The sequence below is a fragment of the Schistocerca serialis genome, chromosome 5, assembly GCF_023864345.2.
Source record: "Schistocerca serialis cubense isolate TAMUIC-IGC-003099 chromosome 5, iqSchSeri2.2, whole genome shotgun sequence".
NCBI lineage: Eukaryota > Metazoa > Arthropoda > Insecta > Orthoptera > Acrididae > Schistocerca > Schistocerca serialis.
The window spans coordinates 674,490,728-674,511,653 of NC_064642.1; the positions used below are offsets into that span (position 1 = coordinate 674,490,728).

General features: G+C 45.0%; 1 pseudogene; it reads right to left on the minus strand.

Moving 5' to 3' along the window:
- Positions 1-3,032: 3,032 nt before the first annotated feature.
- Positions 3,033-3,150, minus strand: LOC126482419 (5S ribosomal RNA; annotated as a pseudogene).
- Between the last annotated feature and the right edge of the window lie 17,776 nt (positions 3,151-20,926).

Sequence of the window (20,926 nt, forward strand, 5' to 3'; positions counted from 1 at the left end):
CACTTTTTACTCCCTCTGTATTCCACAAGACTGCCTTTATTTCTTGCTCTTCTGGTTTTCTTCTTAGTTTAGTTGAGCTCTGCTCCCTCTTTCATTGATCGTCTATTATTGACCGACTCTTTATCAGTGTAGCATATGACAGTTCCAGATCTGAAATGTATTTCTCGGATTTGGATATTGAAGGAGTTCAGATATTACTGGACGACTGACTATAAATAATACGTTCAGTGGCTTCAGTATCTAACTATAAGATGAAATCTCAGCAATCCGCTTTTGCGCCAAACATATCGCGCGCTGAGAAATTACCCTATGTTTTTAATTACAATATTATGTTAGCTAAGAACGAGAGCACGCTATGCTTTCCGTCTGGTATGCTAAGAAGCGTACTGTACTGGTGTTTTGCCGAATATTATTTAACTCTCTCGAAAAGTAAGTGAGATTCGAAGCTATTTTGTTTCTCTGCTTGTCGATTTTTACGTCGTAAGCGCAATTACTCCCATCACTGCAGTTTAGTTGGACCAGCTGGCTGGTCTGTGCCGTTCGAGTTAAATGCGCCGGTGAAGCTGTTGCCTTGTGTTATACCCAACTTGATGTGCGCCCAACGCACAGCACAAAACTTAACCTTACTATCGCACTTCACTGTACTGGAGACAGCTTGGGTTCCACTCCACGTAAAACGAAATCCAATGAGACTGCAGCAAACGCGGAAGAATGCACAATGTAACTGTTACATCATGTGTTACGACAAACGATTATAATGTGCCAAGTCTTATCCATCTGACATCTTGTGCATGAGGTTCAGCATAAAATGAACACGTTTTACTACAAAAAGTGTTTCAGGCCTGAAGATGACAGCAAAGACTGTTGAAAATGGTTGTCTTGAATAAAATATATTTTATGCGGCCGTGGCTTTTGAATGCATTTTAAGAATTAAAATGGGTCGCTCTTAAGACTCTCATAATGAGAAAACTCAAACAACAACTGTACATTAAAGGCAAGGTCGCCATTTCTTCTTTGTCAATATCTTAGAATCGAACTACGGCGAATACAAAGTCAAGACTGAGACTTAAGGTTATTTCAGATGCATTCACTCATAAATAAAACATAATGTTGCCCCTTGCCTTGTAATAACAATTCTCTTTGCCTCGAACACAATGTTAGATGTAAACTTAATGTAGAACAGATTTACGCTGGAAAAAAAAATAGTTCCAATACTGGCCACGAGATGCAAATCTGTGAATACAAGAAAGGCGTAAGAAAACGTTGCCATGTGTAATGGGTCAGGAAAGAGACGTGGGAAGAAAGGGTCAAAGAAGTGAGAAATGCAAAATGTTGATTTTATTACTAACCTGTGCTTACAAAATTTCTTTAACATGAACATCGGGATCAACAGCTGCTCGCAGCACTTCAGGTGGAATCTGAGCAACGTGTTCCTGTGTACTGGCCTTCAGATCAGGCAGAGACCGAGCGTATCCCTGGTAAAAGCGTTTCTTAGATATCTCCAGAGCCAAAAATGTCACATGGATTCAGATCAGATGATCTTGAGGGCCGTCCATCTGGAAAACCTCTTAGAAGGTTGCATTAAGCAAATCTTTCACTGGGCGAGCGACATGAGAAGTTGCACCATCTTGTACGAAAACACTGGTTTCCACACAGTGGCACTCTTCCCAGGTCTGAATCACGCGCTGTACGAGGAGGACTCTACAAAGTGCAGACATCACGGTGCACCTGGCAGGACTCTGGGTGTATTCTCTCCAAAGAAGAACGGACTAGAAGAAAGGTATTTGTGAATCCACACCACACAGTCACATAATGCGAGTGTAATGACTCATAGTGCGTAACACGCGGTTTAACAGTACCCTTTATTCGGCAGTTACTTGTACACTAGAGTGTGAAATGTGCCTCGTCACTCCATGAAATACTGCTCAGCCACATGTCCCCAACTTCGGTCCGAAGAGCATATTTAGAACGTTGCTGCGGATCATGAGGTTTCATTTACTAAATCTTCAGTATCTTGTACGGGTAGTAGAGTGCTGACAATTCTCGTGGCATTGCACGAGCACTAGCCAGGACATGCACTTCATGGTCAATTACAGCAACAGTAACCTCGTCAATAACTTCCACTGGGATGGGACGCCTTCTCCTTACAGGTGACACGCCAAGCTTTGGGACTTAATTATCATCTTCTTTAAATCATTTAATTACATCGAGCCTCTCCTCAGACCTTTCAGTCGATGATACTCCATCAATGCAGCACTGTAATTGCTGTCGTTCACACAAAAAAGTTTTACTAACGAGTACACGGACTCTCTTCTCTACAGCCATATTGTTCACTCACGTGGTGGCTTGTGAAACGACAGCATGGATGTCATACCATGACACAAACAGTGTACAGCGCCAGATTTGCGACAGGTGGCCAAAACTGAAACTAAATTTTTTCCGGCGTAAATTGATTCCGCAGTAACCATATCCAGCAAGTTTCGGTGCTATACGATAATTATAGCCCACACTGGGCCTCTGTGAATAATTGTATTTAAATTGTAATCACCCAGTAAATGAGATGAGAATTTTATATTAGTGACAGAAACATAGGCTACTCTACGTAGGACGTCGAGGAGCTCATGCTATTGGTTGGGTGTGTTACGACAGGTGGAAGCTCCTCTCACGCACACAGTAGTCGAAATGCCGCGTTGTTCTGTACCACGCAGCAAGACAGTAAATCAGTGAAACTAGAACGCCACTTTGCGGGGTGCCAGGCGGTCACTACTGCAACCCGTAAATGCAGAATTACGTTGGTCGGGTGCCTGCATACCACTTGGCTGGTAGCTTGAGTCCACCTGACGCTCGGCACTCCGTCTTCAGGCCACAAGTGCTCCATCGGGACCATACGATCGCCGTGTCATCCTCAGTTGAGGATGCAGATTGGAGCGGCATGTGATCAGCACACCGCTCTCCCGGTTGTTATGATGGTTTTCTGTGACCGGAGCCGCTACTATTCGGTCGAGTAGCTCCTCAGTTGGCACCCCGAAAAATGGCAACAGCGCATGGCGACCTAGATGGTAACCCATTAAAGTGCCGGCCACGCCCGACTGCGCTTAACTTCGGTGATCTCACGGGAACCGGTGTATCCACTGCGGCAAGGCCGTTGCCCACCTGACGCTGAGCTGGCAACAAATTGTAGAAGACTGATGGAAAGCTGTTAATAGGGGGGTACCGCCATTGCCGCCGTCCACAGACGAAAGCATCGGTGTCAACCGGAGGTGTACACATTCCACTTTCAAGCGGCCTGTGCTTGCCTATTCGCCAGACAGGCAAGCTGCCGCACTTTATATGCAGAACTAGAAGGCTGCTTTACTACTATCAAAGCCAAGCATGTGCCCAAACCAAGCAGGATGAAGGATTCCTGCTTGCCTGTCCGTCTTCCCACCTGTGTTACGCTACGCGGCAGTTATTTCCGAGTGGTTTTATTGTAGCATTATGAGTACGGTTCTGAAGTTGTTGAAAAGTCTTTTTTTTTTGCCCGAGTGTCACAAAACGAGGCTCAAGGAAATATGTATTCATTTTCGGTCACTGTAGGCCAGAAAATCAAAGATTTTTTTTTTTTTTTGTGTATTTCGGAATTATTCATTTATTTCGATATGAACTGTGTTCTCTGCAACTGCACCCTCTTTCGAGTAATACTGTCTATTCTCAGTTCGAACCATCATCAGGTTAGTTGCAATACATCTTTTCTGTTAGTATGCAGAACCAGCTCTGAAAGTCGAGATACTTTGCACTTAAAATCCTGAAGATGTCTATTATACTGCAACGTTAAGTAAAGTAAAGTTTTGGAAATCTTAGTGTGTTTCAGCTAAATATGACCACAGTTATACAAATTTCAATTACTTTTTCCAGAATGTGGATTCGCTGAATTCATTCTAATGGCCAAAACAGTTCATTCTAAATTCCACAAATGAATTTTAATAAACACAAAGTATGTTTTTTTTTAATATTACGTTAATCTAAAAAGTATATGTCTGAAAGTAGAAGTTTCTTTGATATTAAGATTTCTGTGCTCTACGTTGCATACCATCAGAATATGGATTTTAATATGCACTGAGCCACGGTCTTTCTCCTATGCCTGTTATAGTGATCGATTTCTCCTCCGTCTCGTTTAAGTTTGGTTTACTGATTCTGCTGCTCGCAGCCTCATTAAAAATGAGCTGCAGTGTCACTACTTACGCAAACGCATATCTAACTATACATATGTGGTGTCTGCTTTTTCTGACACATGTGGTCCGAAAGAACGAATACCATTCTTTTGTATTCCATCCTTCTGATTGAAGGTTTGAGGGACCTCGGCAGTTATGTTATAAAATGGAATCCCTGCAGCGGTCCTTTCAAAGTTATTTATTATAAAGCTACTAGTTTGAGTGATTCATTTCACCATCTTCAGGCCTTAACTGGCGCTGCTAGAGTTAAGTCCACTCGTATACACGATCCCATCGGTGTCGTGGGGTTTCCTACCGTGGGGTTTCCTACGAGCAGTGGCACACTCAACCTGTCAGAGGCCCGGGCCGGCAAAACAAATTTAGGCTCCCCTTGCTGCCCCCTCCCACCCTCCGCACCACACAGGAGTTCTCCGGGAGTTTCATACGCAAACGGAAGGAAGTCCCACATCGTTTAGGATCTTCATTTTGTGTCGTGATAATTTACAAGGTATAACGTTATGTTACGTAACACTGAAAGCGACTGCTCTCGTAATCTCGTGGCTGTTATTTAAAAACTATGTTGCCCATTATACGACGGAAATCATTACATGATTTCTGTTGTTCGAATCTATTATTTATGTTTCGCAACAAAGTCGCCATAGAGCGAGTGGGGTGTATGAACATGAATCCCTATTTCCCAAACCAAGAGGAAGGTCACTGTCTACACAAAACTTCGTTCAGTGCATGATGGAGGGTACTTTACTTACGGATTTCAACAAAAGCCACAGTGTTGCTCCGATCTTGATGAAATTTTGTTCATTTGATCTTCAAAACAAGGGGAACCTCACCGTCTGCGTGAAATTTCATACGGTGTATGGCGGAGGGTACCTTTGAACAGAATTACACACCGTTTGAGTGATCAGCTTGGGAGTTGGCTCATGTATGTAAGTTTTCGTGCTGGGGCGTTTATACAAGCCAACGTATGCTGGATGGCGGAAGGTTGGCCTACCTTTAAATAAATTCAACATCGTTTCGTCAATCAGCAGATATACGTATTTTTTCATAGACAGGGAAAGAGGAGATGGCTTGACGGAGGCGGAGGAGGAGATATACGGAGAGAGGAGAACGTGATGGGGGCGGGAGGGGGGAGGAGATGCATCCAAAGAAGTGAGAAAAGCAGGTTAAAAGAGAGAGGGAGCAGCAAGTAAACAGAGAAAGGGGGAAGGTGGTGAATGACTAATGGAACACTGTAATAAATACATAATTCAATGTACTATTGGAGAAAGCGGAGACGGGAAGATGGATGGAGAAGGAGAGGAGGATGGAGAGGAGGAGGAAGTGTTTGGAGAGAGGGGGGCAGATGGAGGAGATGGGCGGAAGGAGGAGGTGGATAGAGAGACGAGATAGGACTAAATGGGCAAGAGATATGAGGAAAGAGGAGATGAACTGACATAAAACTGGGATGAATAAATATCTGGGCAACGCCGGGTTTACTGTTGGTAGATAAAGATTTACGCGACAATGGGCGTGTTCATCTGAATGAAATTACAGAGTAGCGATGACCATCCTTGATAAGAAGCGGCCTCCCTTTCGTTGTTGTTATCAGTTCTATCGTTTACACTGCATAGATCAGAAGTCGTATAGGAAAACGCACGGAACGAAAGCAATGGACGATTGTCTGAGAAACGGCGATAACACCTGCACTGAGGGTGAGCGAGTGGGATAGATAAGCAGTGGGGGAGGCTCAGTTCGCAAACACCTCGTTAGGGAACCCGGGACAGCTTCGCTACCTGCTGCACCCTTGTAGGAAACCCCACGATAGGAAACCTCACGCAGCCATCCCATCAGTGATCAACAACTATGAACTGGTTTCCGTAATTTGGAAATGTGTGGTAAATTTCCTATGGGACCAAATTGCTGAGGTCATCGGTCCCTAGGCTTACACACTACTTGATCTAACTTAAACTAACTTACGCTAAGGACAACACACGTATCCATGCCCGAGGGAGGACTCGAACCTTCCACGATGGGAGTCGCGCGAACCGTGGCAAGGCGCCAAAGACCGAGCGGCTACCCCGCGCGGCCCTGGTTTCCGTTGGAGACACAAAATCGTTTTTACAGTATGATGGGATCGTATATATGATTGGAGTTAACCCCCTTAGCATCAGTTAAAGCGTGAAGATGGTGTACTGAGTCGCTGAAACTGGTAGCTATATAATGAATAACAGCGAAAGGACGGCTGCGCGTGTTCCGTTTTATCACATGCACACCATTCTGATCCATCAGCCACTATGAATTAACATACAAAAGAATTACTGACCTTGGCTGCGGGTGAGCGTTGACGTAAATCAATGGGGAAAGTTGAAAATTTGTGCCGAACACTGATTCGAACCCGGGTCTCCTGCTTACTAGGAAGATGCTCTGACCACTGGGTCATTCGGACACAGTGGTCATCGCCGCTGAGTCATTCGAACACAGCGATAATCCAACTGCACAGAGTATCCTAGCACGCCTCCCATCAGACTCAATTTCTGAACTGTTCGACACACTGCGATTGTAATGCAATGAGGATAGCGAGCAAGGGGCACTACAATAGTAGTGTGTGTGTGGAAAAGTTGAGAATTTGAGTCTGATGGGGGGCATGCTACGGTAGTCCGTGCAGTTGCTGTAACCACTGTGATCGGATGGATCAATGATCATAGCAACTGGCTAGTAAGAAGGAAGCACGGGTTTTCAAGTTTCCCCATTCATTTACGTGAATTCCCACTCGCAGCCAGTGTCAGTAATCCCTTTGTATCTTAATAGACACCTGGCTATTCTGTAGTCGCGTTGGATTGATAGCGCGGCCTGTTGTCAGGTGCAGCAGGCTGACCAGGTTCCGTGAAGCTTGTCAGGCTTGGGGAAACCCACGCTGGTCTGCTTCAACCAGCGTACTTCAGTCAAATGCACTCTTGCGTCTCCGTTGGGACAGGTTGAGCTGCTTTAATGGTCGCGACGGAGATAGGAGCAGGCGCGCTGGAAGGGTAAGTTGTACATCTCTGGCGTCAACCACATGTTGTACGAAGCCCTGATACGTTGATAAAGATAGACATATCGAGCTGGCTGCTACCAGCGGGCGATGAGCCCTTTCTTCGGTGCGATATTAAGAGGTGAGGCACCGCTCGACATCGAGTAGCAGTGTGCTAATCAAGGAAGCGGTGTGTACTCGGCAGCCGGGCACGGCGTCTCGCCTTCGGAGGGAAGGAAGGTGGAGATAATTCCGGGAGCGGTCGCCGGCTGATTAGCCCCGCCGGGAAAGAAGGGGAGCATGCTAATACACCGCGTTCACGGCGCTGGAACCGCTCGACTGCTCGCATTCCAGGCCGCGCGGCGCGCAATTTATGGGGTGCGGGGGCGGAGATTGCCGGCAGAGTGCGCCGCCCCCCAGCCGCCTCCAGCCGCCGGGCTATCCGCGGGAGAAGGGCCCCACTGTCTTGGCCGCCTGCCGGCCCCGAGAGCTTGCCTGGCCGCTTCGTGCAGGGTGGAGCGCTGGACGTCGGATAGCAAGGGCCTAGGAGCACTGATGACTGCTGTCCATTACAGCTGCAACAACATGATGACTCTGAAACACTTTAAAACAGCATGAAATATATACTACATACGTGGATTGCATGATCACACAGAACAGAATAAATGCACCTACTTTGAAATCCAACAATTATTTTCACTTATTTAACTACTCAAACGAAAAATCTGACATGTAACTGATTACAGCTGTTTTTCTGGAAAGGCCTAAAGAAAACGCATCTGACTGTCAATACTACAATACAAAGACAAGTTGTAGTTTAACATGGTTACCAAAAATCTCGAGAATTAATCGACCGATTTATTTCAGCTTTTAACAGTATACTGTAATAAACGTTCGGATGGACAAGGCATAAATATTTTTAATTTGTATGGTACATAATGAGGATAAGTAGTAGTTTAATGTTGTTTCCAAATGACTCGAAATGTTTTTGGCCGTTTTACTTCAAATTTCTACCTGATTATCTAATAAACGTTAGGACGCGCATAGGCTACTCATTCTTTAAATACGACGGTTGGAACTTTGATAGTAGCAACTATTTATTTACAGCTCGTACGAAATAGATACGTGTTTCAAAGTTCTACTGGCATTCTAAGTAGTCACCAGTATTGTGTGTAACTCGTTGCCAGCGATGTGGAAGTCGTAGGATACTCTCAGCAATGCCAGTTGTGACGACAGTTCGAGCGGCACGGTCTATTGGTTCAAATGGCTCTGAGCACTATGGGACTCAACTGCTGAGGTCATCAGTCCCCTAGAACTTGGAACTAGTTAAACCTAACTAACCTAAGGACATCACAAACATCCATGCCCGAGGCAGGACTCGAACCAGCGACCGTAGCGGTCTTGCGGTTCCAGACTGCAGCGCCTTTAACCGCACGGCCACTTCGCCCGGCTGCACGGTCTATTGCCCGACGAAATTATAGCTGTTCTGAAGAGAATGCCGTGAAGCACTTCCTTCAGTTTGTAAATCGAGTAGAACTCACGAGGGCTTAAGTCGGGGGAGTGCAGTAGGTGGTATAGTACTTAGCAGCCTCATCAGTCAAACAAATCATTACAGCTTGCACTGTACGTGCTTGAGCATTGTCCTGCAAAATTATGGTCAGGTCCTGCAGCAAGTGTCATCACCTCTGTCTCTATACTGTTCATTTTTGGAAACAACCTACCACCAGCTGTGCGTATGTATAGCCGACGATGTGCTGTTTTTCTTTCTTCCTCGTAGTCGGTTTTCGTAGAAACAAAAAAGTTGTAATTAGGGCTTATTGGTTTATGATTAGAATACCACTAAGGAATCTGAATCGTCCAGAACATTGTAATCATACCCTTACGCAGCCTAAAACGGCACGAAATAATTTCGTTGAACGAACTATCCCACAGATCCAGCACCTGGAGATGTCTCTCTAATACGCCGTATACCAATGTTCCCAACCAAATTACCCATTCGTTTCAAGTGAGTTCAGTTACCATTCAAGATTTCCTCTGCAGCTCCAATAAACGAGGTTCAAAGACAAAAAGAGGGGGAACAGGAGATGGAGGTTCAAAAATGGTTCGAATGGGACTTAACAGCTGAGGTCATCAGTCCCCTAGAACTTAAAACTACTTAAACCTAACTAATCTAAGGACATCACACACATCCATGCCCGAGGAAGGATTCGAACCTGCGACCGAAGCGCCTAAACCGGTCGGCCACACAGGCCGGCAGAGATGGAGGAATTGAACATATAGAGCGGGACAGAAGAGTGGACAGAGAATGGGGGAGGGTAAGAACGACAGAGAGAAAGAAGATGTCGTAATCAACAGGAAAAGGGGGAGAAGAGGAGAAGGAGGAGATGGACAAAAAGAGGTAGTCTAGAAGAGATGAACAGAGAGGGGGAGGAGGAAGGAAGAGACTAGGACGTGCATCCAGTTCCCATACATATTTAGCAAATGCAAAGCATTACTGAGTTCGCTGGTAATTCATATGGCAATAACAATTAACTTTCACAATTGCAACGGAAAATATACTGCCGGAAACAAATAGTGCACCTGGAAAGACGACGAGATTTTCATCTTATGACGGCACATGCCACCTGCGGCATAGCAGATGTACTGATAATGGTTTCAACGCCGTCCTCTTACTGGTAGCGTAGTGACGTGGCTACCAGTGCGCCATCTGCTCCTATCCTTCAATAAGGAACGCTCATAGAAGACTCAGAATGGTGCAGGCGTATGCAGCAAGCAACAGCCCTGCCACAGAGATGCACTCGTGCTTCCTACAGTCAACTGAGTTTTAAACGGATCAAATTACGACCTTACAGTGGCGGGATGGTCCTGTACGAGAATTGCCACACAAGTTGGACGTGCTGCGTCGGTTGTGCAACGATGCTGGTATCAGTCGTCACGTGAATATTCCCACACCCATACACGAGGGTCTGGATGTCCACTCAGCACAGACGCCCTCAAGGATCGTCGTATTGTTAGGGCAGCAGTGGCGGATCTCACACTTACCACAGCGCAGATAAGAGGGCTTGTGAGCCCAGGAGTGTGAACTACTGTGAATTGGTTATTAACAGTGGGACTACAGGCACACACACCTCTAGTCAGTCGTCCACTCACACATTTGCATCGACGGTCACGTCTCGACTGGTGCCGTCAGAGAATCCCTTGGAAGATGGAACGGCGCACCACGGTCTTCAGTGATAAAAGCATTTTCTAAAGGCAAATGAGGTCGTTCGGTATTTCTGGAGCGGACGCTAACTGTCGCTCGGTACGTGCAGAATGTTGTTAGATCTGAAACTTTCTGGCAGATTAAAACTGTGTGCCCGACCGAGACTCGAACTCGGGCCCTTGCCTTTCGCGGGCTAGTTCTGCAACGTTCGCAGGAGAGCTTCTGTAAAGTTTGGAAGGTAGGAGACGAGGTACTGGCAGAAATAAGGCTGTGAGTACCGGGCGTGAGTCGTGCTTCGGTAGCTCAGATGGTAGAGCACTTGCCCGCGAAAGGCAAGGGCCCGAGTTCGAGTCTCGGTCGGACACACAGTTTTAATCTGCCAGAAAGTTTCATATCAGCGCACACTCCGCTGCAGAGTGAAAATCTCATTCTGGTTGTTAGATCTGTTCTTCTACCATTCTTGCAACAGGAAGGTGACGTTTTGTTCCAACAGGATAATGCTCGACCACACACTTCGTGTGTTCTTCGAGAAGTGCAGCAACTTCCCTGGCCATCATGATCTCCGAACTTCTCCAATCGAGCACATGTGGAATATGATGGGGCGAGAAGTGACTCGTGCGATTCGTAAATCAACAACTTTTACGTAACTGAATGAACAATTTGTGCAGGGGTGAAACAAGGCACAGTGCGAACGCTGTACGATCGACAGCATGCCAGAGCCAGCTCCTACATTGCCACCCATGGGAGTTACACCACATACAGATATTGCCGTTTCAGCGTTGCTCAATGTCTAGTACCACAGAACCGCTTATACTGTTGATCCGTAAATGTAATCATTTCATGTATTCCATATGCTCTGTTCTAACAATAAATCTTGAGTGAACTGAAGATCTCTAAAAGGATGTACTAATTTTTTTCAGGAATGTAGATTAATGAGATGAAACAGTTCTGCTTGCTGATTCTAACTACTTAAAGGAAATTGTAAGAGCATGATACGTTAAATTATTCAATGTTGCACATAAGTATCACAATAGCAGCAAAGACTCTGTCTACATCCGTATGACCACTTTGGAATTCACACTTAAGTGCCTGACAGAGGGTTCTTCGAACCACTTTCAGACTATTTGTCTACCACTCAGCTCTGATTTCTCTTATTTTAATACGATGATCATTTCTTCCTGTGTATGCTGGCCATTGTAAAATCTTTTCACATTTACAAGGGGAAGTTGTTAACTGAAATTCTGGTAAAGATATCTTCGTAAGGGAAGATATGATTTTAATGATTGCCATCCCCATTTGTTTCAGATCTGTTGGATCTACTAAGTCAGTGGTACATTTTTGCTAAATAACCAGTATTGACTTTGTAGGGCGACACAGGCCACTTAGGAAAGGTCGGTGTAGGAGTGGGAGGGGCAGGGTGGGGGGGGGGGGGGATGTAAAGTGGCTACTTAAACAGAAATTCAATTTTCACCAAATCGTGGTTTTAGGGTATCACACCAAATATTTTAAAGTGAGAATACCGTATTGGAACTACATACATTATTTGAAGGCTTGCGTAGTGACCAATTTTCCATACCGAAGTGCGTACTATGCCATCCTAACAGGATTCCATGTTCGGTTCTGCATTTTCTGGTCACGTTTTCTGGACGTGTTCAAGCCCAAGTATCTGAAACAAATCCAAGCAACTGCAACAGGCCGTTTTCAATCGGACTTTGGTATGAGGTCAGATAGAACAGAACAGAGACGGTGTTAAATAATATGACTTAATAAATACAAAATTTTCACCAATGGATAGATTTGCATATCAAAGTGTTTAGAAGCGAGTTTTGTCTGTTGCATTATGTGTGTTTTTGGAAGTAACTAATTATTATTGGGATAAACACACTGGCCACTTTTCTCGCCGAGTAGTTGACCACATTTCCCGAACTACAGAAGAAACGATCAGACGGAAATAAATAATAAGGAACTACATTTTTAGGCTAAAAAACGTCGTTTGAACATTGATATTGTAAGAAATTATTACGCTCCTTGCAATCGAGGTAACAAGAATAATGTAAACGACTTACATTCCATCAGACTACTTAAACACAGAAAGCTTCTTTAGTATAAAGCTTTCTTTGTCAGTCTCACTGACAGCATTGGCCGTGTGTATGACAAGTAGTGTGACCACTTCCTCAGGGCAAAAGAAGGAAATGGCCACTAATCCCGTCCTGGCCACTTTACCACATCTTCCCCTACCGCTCTTAGTATTAACTGGTAACCTATACAAATTAGTTATATTTATTAATAACTGTAACAGCACTAGGAGATACGATCACAAATTCTTACTAAATGTTTTGAATGTCTTTTTTTTTTTTTTTTTTTTTTACTCGTTGCATTGTACAGGGTGAGGCAAATAAAACTGGCCCGGAGAACAGAGTTCAAAGGTACAAAGAAACACATCAATGGAAAGTAAATACAGTACTATTCTGACTATAGCACATGTTGAAAGTGAACACCATTCATCTGTTGGCACATCTGGGCCCTGGTCAGCCAGTTGCTGAAGTCGAATCGAAGCTGGACTGCTGCAATTACTGCAGTCTCATCTGAAATGTTCTTCTGCATTTCTTGATGACTGTGAGGGTTGTTACGATACACCTTAGACTTGAGGGTTCCCCGTAAAATGTAATTGCGCACTGACAAATCAGATAACCTGGATAGTCTGCTGGTCCCGTGGCCAGACTGACCTCTGCTAACATCACCGTCAGGTAAATGTGCTCCAAGGTTCGACAAGTTCTATGAGCAGTTGCTCCACCAATTTGGAAGTAACTACAGGTCTTTTCCTCCTCCGTTAACGGTGCCAGAAATTCATGTCCAATCGTATGAGCTCGTCCAGGCCACTTTTATTTACCCCACCCTGTATTAAAACAGCCTTAATTTGACTCTGCATTACTTGCTACAAACATGTACCAGATTTGAAGATGACCTTCTCCATAATGCACATCTACGAATTCATATTACTTCCGTCTGACGATATACCATAGCAGGTCATCGGCGATACTTGAGCACATTCGTGACCTGTTGGCATTGGAAGACAAACGATAAAATATTGGGATTCTGTTGTTTGTTGCTAGAAGCATTTTGTAATAAAATACGTCTGAGAACGGCGGGCCGCACAAACACTTGATTCGGGTAGCGTACGGCCCGTGGGCTGCAGTCTGACGACCTCCGTTCTAAGTGTCCTGCCAATAAAACGCAGTGTTTGATGTGCCTACAACCCAACATTATCTATGTGATCGTTCCAATTTTAGTGATCGTAACTGTAATTCCTATGTGTTTAATTGAACTGGCAGCCTTAACATTTGTGGAATTTATCGTGTAGCTGAAATTTAACGGATTTATATTCGTAGAGATTTGGGTGACCTCACCCTTTTCCTTATTCAGAGACAAATGCCTCTTTTAACACCGTACATATGTAGTGTGTAAGTCATTTCGCAATTGGTTTTGTCAACGCTAAATGACTGCATCATCTCCAGACAATCTAAAAGGACTGCTCAGATTGTCTTCTAAATCGTGTATACACTTTACGAATAGCAGAGAGCTATAAAACTTCCTGGGAGAACATGGGATATCAATTCTGCTTTATTCGATGATTTTCGTCAATTTATTCGTACTGTGACCTTTTTGCCAGGAAATTACGAACCCAGTCGCACAAACGAAGCGATACTACATACACATGCCACTTGATTAGAAGTCTCTTGTGAGCAACGGCTTCGAAAGCCTTTTGGAAATCTAGAAATGTAGAATTAATTTGAGATCCCCTGTCGACAGTACTCATTATTTCGCGCTATTAGAGAACTAGTTGTGTTTCACAAGGACGATATTTGCTGAATCCGTGCTGACTATAACAGCAAATCGAAATCAGTAATACAGATCTGTCATTCATCAGATTACTTCTATTTCCTATCAAGGGTACTGGTGTGCCTTGTGTAACATTCCAGTCTTTCGTCTTACGAGTGGTTGTATATTATTTCTAAATACGGGACTCTTGTACCAACATACTCTGAGAGGATGCTGTCTGAACCGCAGTACTTGCCTTTCTTAAGTGTGCTAAGCTTGTACGCTACAATGAGGATATCTACTTTTAATTTACTCAAGTTAGTAGTTCTTCTTGATTCTGATTCTGGAATGTTTACTTGTCCTCTTTGGCGAAGGAATTCAGGAAAGCTACGTTTAATAATTCCACCTTATTTGCGTTGTCGTCGGTAATATGAGGGCCGAGAGTTTGACTACAGCATATGAAACGTTGAGCGACTCCGGTGCGAACATAAAAGCACCGACACGGGCGGACGTTACTACCAAATGCGTCTAAACAGGGCCAACGTGTAGCTATTCTTTTGTGGCTGCCGAAGGACAAACACCGGCAGAGAATGAAGAATGTGTGTGAGCAGCATGTCTGTCAGAAACCATCTTTGTAGACTGGTACTCCACTTTCCGTGGTGGTCACAGTTCGACACAAGACGCCGGTCGATCTGGGAAGCCAGCCCCATGCATTACGGACATCACAAGACACTCAATCACCCGTCCTATAATTCTCATCTCTTCCAATGCGATTATCACGCCACAGGCCCTTAAAAATCATTTAAGGTCATCAATTCCGTACGAGAATATGCAGCAGGCAGTTATGAAATTCTTCGCGCACCAGGACTCGCTGTTCTACCAGACAGGTTCTTCAACCTCTTTCGTCGTTGCGTTGAGTTCCTCAATTATCACGCCAGTTTTGCCTGATCGACATTCCGATTCTGAGTTGTACAGCATTCGAACGGAAAGTGTTTGATTGTCCTACACACTGATCAATCAAAACGTTATGACCACTGCCCACCACGAAGCTTGATACCGCCTGGTGACGTTGCGAGCCCGTGACGCTATAACAAAAGGAGGGGGGATCAGCCTAGCGAGGATATACCTTGCATCCATTGAGATAAGCGACTCTGACAAAGGGCAGAGACTGTGAACGAGTGTTTCGAAAACGGCGAAGCTGGTCGAATGTTCGCTTGCCAGTGTCTTGAGCATCTACGGAAAGAGGCAGAGGAACAATGAAACTGCGACTAGGCGCTTAATGGTTGGAAGCCCACGACTCTTCACAGAACGTGGGGTTCAGAGGCTTGTCTGCCCTGTAAAGTAGGGTATATGGTGATCTGTGGCATCTCTGCCGAAAGAGCACATTGACGGTGCGCGCAAAAGTGTTTCGAAGCACACCGTTTATCGTACATTGTTGAACACGGAGCTCCGCAGAAGACCACCCCTCCCTGCGTGATCATATGTTGACCCTACGATATGGCCAATTACGTTTGCAGTGGGCACGGGACCATCGGAGATCGACCGTCGATCAATGGAAACGTCTCGGCTCTTCGGGTGAATCACATTTTTGCTACACTAAGTCGCTGGTTGTCTCGTCAAAGGCCGTCATCGAGGTGAACGGCGGCTTGCAACATCCAGCGCGCCATGGACGCAGGCTGGCGCTCGCAGTATTACGGTATGGGAGGTATTCTCGTGCACCTGCATGGGCCTTGTGGTAGTAATAGAAGACACGCTGACAGCTGTGAACCACCAGCAGCTCTTCACGCCTGATGTCTTCCCCGACAGCGATGTCATCTTTTAGCAATGTAATTGCCCTGCCTCTGAGCCAGAACTGTGCTACGACGATTTGAAGAGCGTTATAGTGTTGTCTCGACCATAAAATACGCTATCGTGTGCGATCACTGCTATCACATATCAGTGGCCCGTAAATTAGGCGAAATACACTTCTGGCCATTTAAATTGCGACACCAAGAAGAAATGCAGATGATGAACGGGTATTCATTGGACAAATATGTTATACTAGAACTGACATGTGATTACATTTTCACGCACTTTGGGTGCATAGATCCTGAGAAATCAATACCTAGAACAACCACCTCTGGCCGTAATAACGGCCTTGATACGCCTGGGCATTGAGTCAGAGCTTGGATGGCGTGGACAGGTACAGCTGCCCATGCAGCTTCAACACGATAGCACAGTTCATCAAGAGTAGTGACTGCCGTATTGTGACGAGCCAGTTGCTCGGCCACCGTTGACCAGACTTTTCAATTGGTGAGAGATCAGGAGAATGTGCTGGCCTGGGCAGCAGTCGAACATTTTCTGTATCCAAAATGGTCCGTACAGGATCTGCAACATGCGGTTGTGCATTATCCTGCTGAAATGACGGGTTTCGCAGGCATCGAATGAAGGGTAGAGCCAAGAGGCATAACACATCTGAAATGTAACGTCCACTGTTCAAAGTGCCGTCAATGCGAACAAGAGGTGACCGAGACGTGTAACCAATCGCACCCCATACCATCACACCAGGTGATAAGCCAGTATGGCGATGACGAATACACATTTCCAATGTGCGTTCACCGCGATGTCGCCAAACACAGATGCGACCATAATGATGCTGTAAACAGTACCTGGATTCATCCGATAAAATGACGTTTTGCCATTCATGCAACCAGATTCGTCGTTGAGTACAGCATCGCAGGCGCTCCTGTCTGTGATGCAGCGTCAAGGGTAACCGCAGCCATGGTGACCGAGCTAAAAGTCCATACTGCTGCAAACGTCGTCGAACTATTCATGCAGATGGTTGTTGTCTTGCAAACGTCCCCATCTGTTGACTCAGGGATCGAGACGTGGCTGCACGATCAGTTACAGCCATGTGGATAAGATGTCTGTCATCTCGACTGCTAGTGATACGAGACTGTTGGGATCCAATACGGTGTTCCGTATGACCCTCCTGAACCCATCAATTCCATGTTCTGCTAACAGTCATTGGATCTCGACCAACGCGAGCAGAAATGTCACGATATGATAAACTGCAATCGCGATAGGCTCCACCCGACCTTTATCAAAGTCGGAAACGTGATGGTACGCATTTCTCCTCCTTACACGAGGCATCACAACAACGTTTCACCAGGCAACGCCGGTCAACTACTGTTTGTGTATGAGAAGTCGGTTGGAAACCTTACTCATGTCAGCACGTTGTATGTGTCACCACCGGCGCCAACCTTGTGTGAATGCTCTGAAAAGCTAATCATTTGCATATCACAGCATCTTCTTCCTGCCGGTTAAATTTCGCGTCTGTAGCACGTCATGGTCGTGGTGTAGCAATTTTAATGGCCAATAGTGTACATTACCTATGCGTAGACATCTAATGCCATATAGCTCCACAAACTTACCAACAAAACGTCAGATGACTGATACGTAGAGTCAGTGATATATTTCACTCCAACGACAGACGAACAAGCCATTAAGCAGGTGATCGTAATGTTTCGGCTCATCAGTGTATGTTAGCAAAGGTATCGCGCAGTGAAGGATTGATTGTGTCTTGCCGCTGGCATGCTGTGCATACGATCAGAAACTCTTTCAATTTTTTGTCACATTCCGAGACAGAGTTTCGTTGCAAAAGCTATGAAAAACATCTCGCATTGAAGTCTGCCGTATGTCTCGAGCTTCAGTAAAACATTGCCACTTGTGAAGCATTTGTGTTGCGTTAAATTTGGCTATCTGTTTTCGTTGCTCCTGCAATAGTGTTCGGGTCTGTTTCGTGTGTGATGGGGGTCAATACTATCCTGTATTAATTTATGCGTTATAGGTCTCTCAATTGTCTCAGCTACTATTTCCTTGAATTTAAGCCACTTATGGTCCACACTTAAGGAGATAGTTGAGAAGAATTGGAGACTGGCTCTTAGGTAGAAGTCAAGCGAATTTTTATACGGTTTTTTAAACAGAAGCATTTTGCGTTTGCTTTTTGCAGATTGGGATGTTGGGGTGGTTAGTCTCGCTACAACTGCCTTGTAGCCAGTAATCGTTGTACCTTTCATGATGATCCCTATTCGCTCAGGATTATTTGTTGGTAAGAAGTCAAATATTTTTTCGCAACCGTTTACACTTCGAGTGGATTCCTGAACTAACTGCTGAAAATAAGTTTCGGAGAAAGCATTTAGCACAATTTTGGATGATTTTTATGCCTATCACCGACCTTAAACATGTAATTTCGCCAACGTATCGAGGGTGCGAGGGTATATCTAAGTCATCGTCAACTGTATGAGTGGCGTGCCTGTTTGAGATGAGACTCAAGATTTTTTTTTACCTTGCACCAGTCGCAGAGCCGGTAACATTAGTCAATTATTTATTTATTCCTCAACCCATACTATATAACAATAACCACCCACGTCAGTTCCATCACAACTACTTCTAACAGCAAGAATAACGCCGTCGCCAGCAGTATTTAATCTGTCCTGTCTGAACATGGTTAGGTCCTTTGTAAAAATTTCAGCCAAACTTATCTCAGCCTTCTGTAAGATGTTTACTCTCAAATTAATTAACATCTTTAAATAATGAAAAAATGTACATGGTACGTTAATGGTTGAGCTGCAAGGAAACCTAGCAAGTCGGAACGAAAGACGTCACTTGGAATGAGTTGGGACAAAACCTACGCGACGTGACGGGACAAAAACAATTGCTTTGATCGCACTGTTGTACATAAATGTTAGCTCAGCGCGAATGAGGAGAAACTACAGCTGCACGACAATGCATAAGCTATCACGAGCTAAAAAGAAGCGGAAAGCTCTATTTAGGGAATGAAGCTAAGTGAAACCCTCGCTTCTATGAGTTCGATTAGGCTTGACAAACACGACGTGGGCAAAGCGATCTATTTAATAACACCAGTCCTACCAAATTTAACGTCACTGAGTTGAGGCAATTTCAGCAGCTGACCGATTCTCCTCCCAGAGATTCGGAGTCCACGGCACTCGCAATGGGTCACCGGGTTTCCAATCCGAGCGCCAGCGCCCCTTCTGCCCCACTCAGCGTTGGGCACCAGAATCTACCTTTTTCCGCTTCCCACCTCCTCAGAAAAATGAGCAGCATGTTTCGTCCAGTCAGAATCTTGTAACAATTAGTCGGTGAGGCGAGAGTAACGAGAAGTTCTTGTCTCCTTGTACATGAGATTTAGTGAGCGACGAACTAGTTTTTACCACACTTGAGCGGAAAAATTTGTTCTTTCGTTAAGACTGTGTGGCGTCAGTCTGTCGTGAGAATAATTACTGTACGAGCACAGAAATCCGACCACCAGTTTCATCTCACCGCGCATCTGTTGCTTGTACAGTCGTGGCTGGAGTCGCGTCGGTGCGGGCCGGGAACAACCCGGGAAGAATAGCTTCGGTCAGAGAACAAAAGCCTCGTTTCCTGCACTGGCGATCAGCGCGTGACCAAGCAAGCACGTCGCGCCGGCTGTGATACACTGAGGTGATAAAGAGTATGGGATCGCGATATTCGCATATACAAATGGCAGTAATACTGCGTACACAAGGTATAAAATGAAAGTGCATAGGCAGAGAAGTCGTTTGTACTGAGGTGATTCATGTGAAAAGGTTTCCGACGTGATTATGGCATGACGACGGGAATTAAAAGACGTTGAACAGAGAATGGCAGTTGGAGCTGGACCCATGGTACAGGGTGATTCAAAAAGAATACCACAACTTTAAAAATGTGTATTTAATGAAAGAAACATAATATAACCTTCTGTTATACATCAGTACAAAGAGTATTTAAAAAGTTTTTTTTTCACTCAAAAACAAGTTCAGAGATGTTCAATATGGCCCCCTCCAGACACACGAGCAATATCAACCCGATACTCCAACTCGTTCCACACTCTCTGTAGCATATCAGGCGTAACAGTTTGGATAGCTGCTGTTATTTCTCGTTTCAAATCATCAATGGTGGCTGGGAGAGGTGGCCGAAACACCATATCCTTAACATACCCCCATAAGAAAAAATCGCAGGGGGTAAGATCAGGGCTTCTTGGAGGCCAGTGATGAAGTGCTCTGTCACGGGCTGCCTGGCGGCCGATCCATCGCCTCGGGTAGTTGACGTTCAGGTAGTTACGGACAGATAAGTGCCAATGTGGTGGCGCTCCATCCTGCTGAAATATGAATTGTTGTGCTTCTTGTTCGAACTGAGGGAACAGCCAATTCTCTAACATCTCCAGATACTGTAGTCCAGTTACAGTAGCACCTTCGAAGAAAAAGGGACCAAAAACTTTATTGGCTGCAATGGCACAGAAAACGTTCACCTTAGGCGAGTCACGTTCATACTGAGTTGTTTCCCGCGGATTCTCAGTGCCCCATATACAGACATTGTGACGGTTGACTTTCCCGTTAGTGTGGAAAGTTACTTCATCACTAAACACAATCTTTGAAACGAAAGATTCATCTGTTTCCATTTGAGCAAGGATAAAATCACAGAAATCGATTCTTTTAATCTTATCAGCTGCAGACAGTGCTTGAACCAATTTCAGACGATAAGGTCTCATAACTAACCTTTTTCGTAGGACTCTCCATACAGTTGATTGTGGAATTTGCAGCTCTCTGCTAGCTCTGCGAGTCGATTTTCCTGGGCTGCGAACAAATGCTTGCTGGATGCGTGCTACATTTTCATCACTCGTTCTCGGCCGTCCAGAACTTTTCCCTT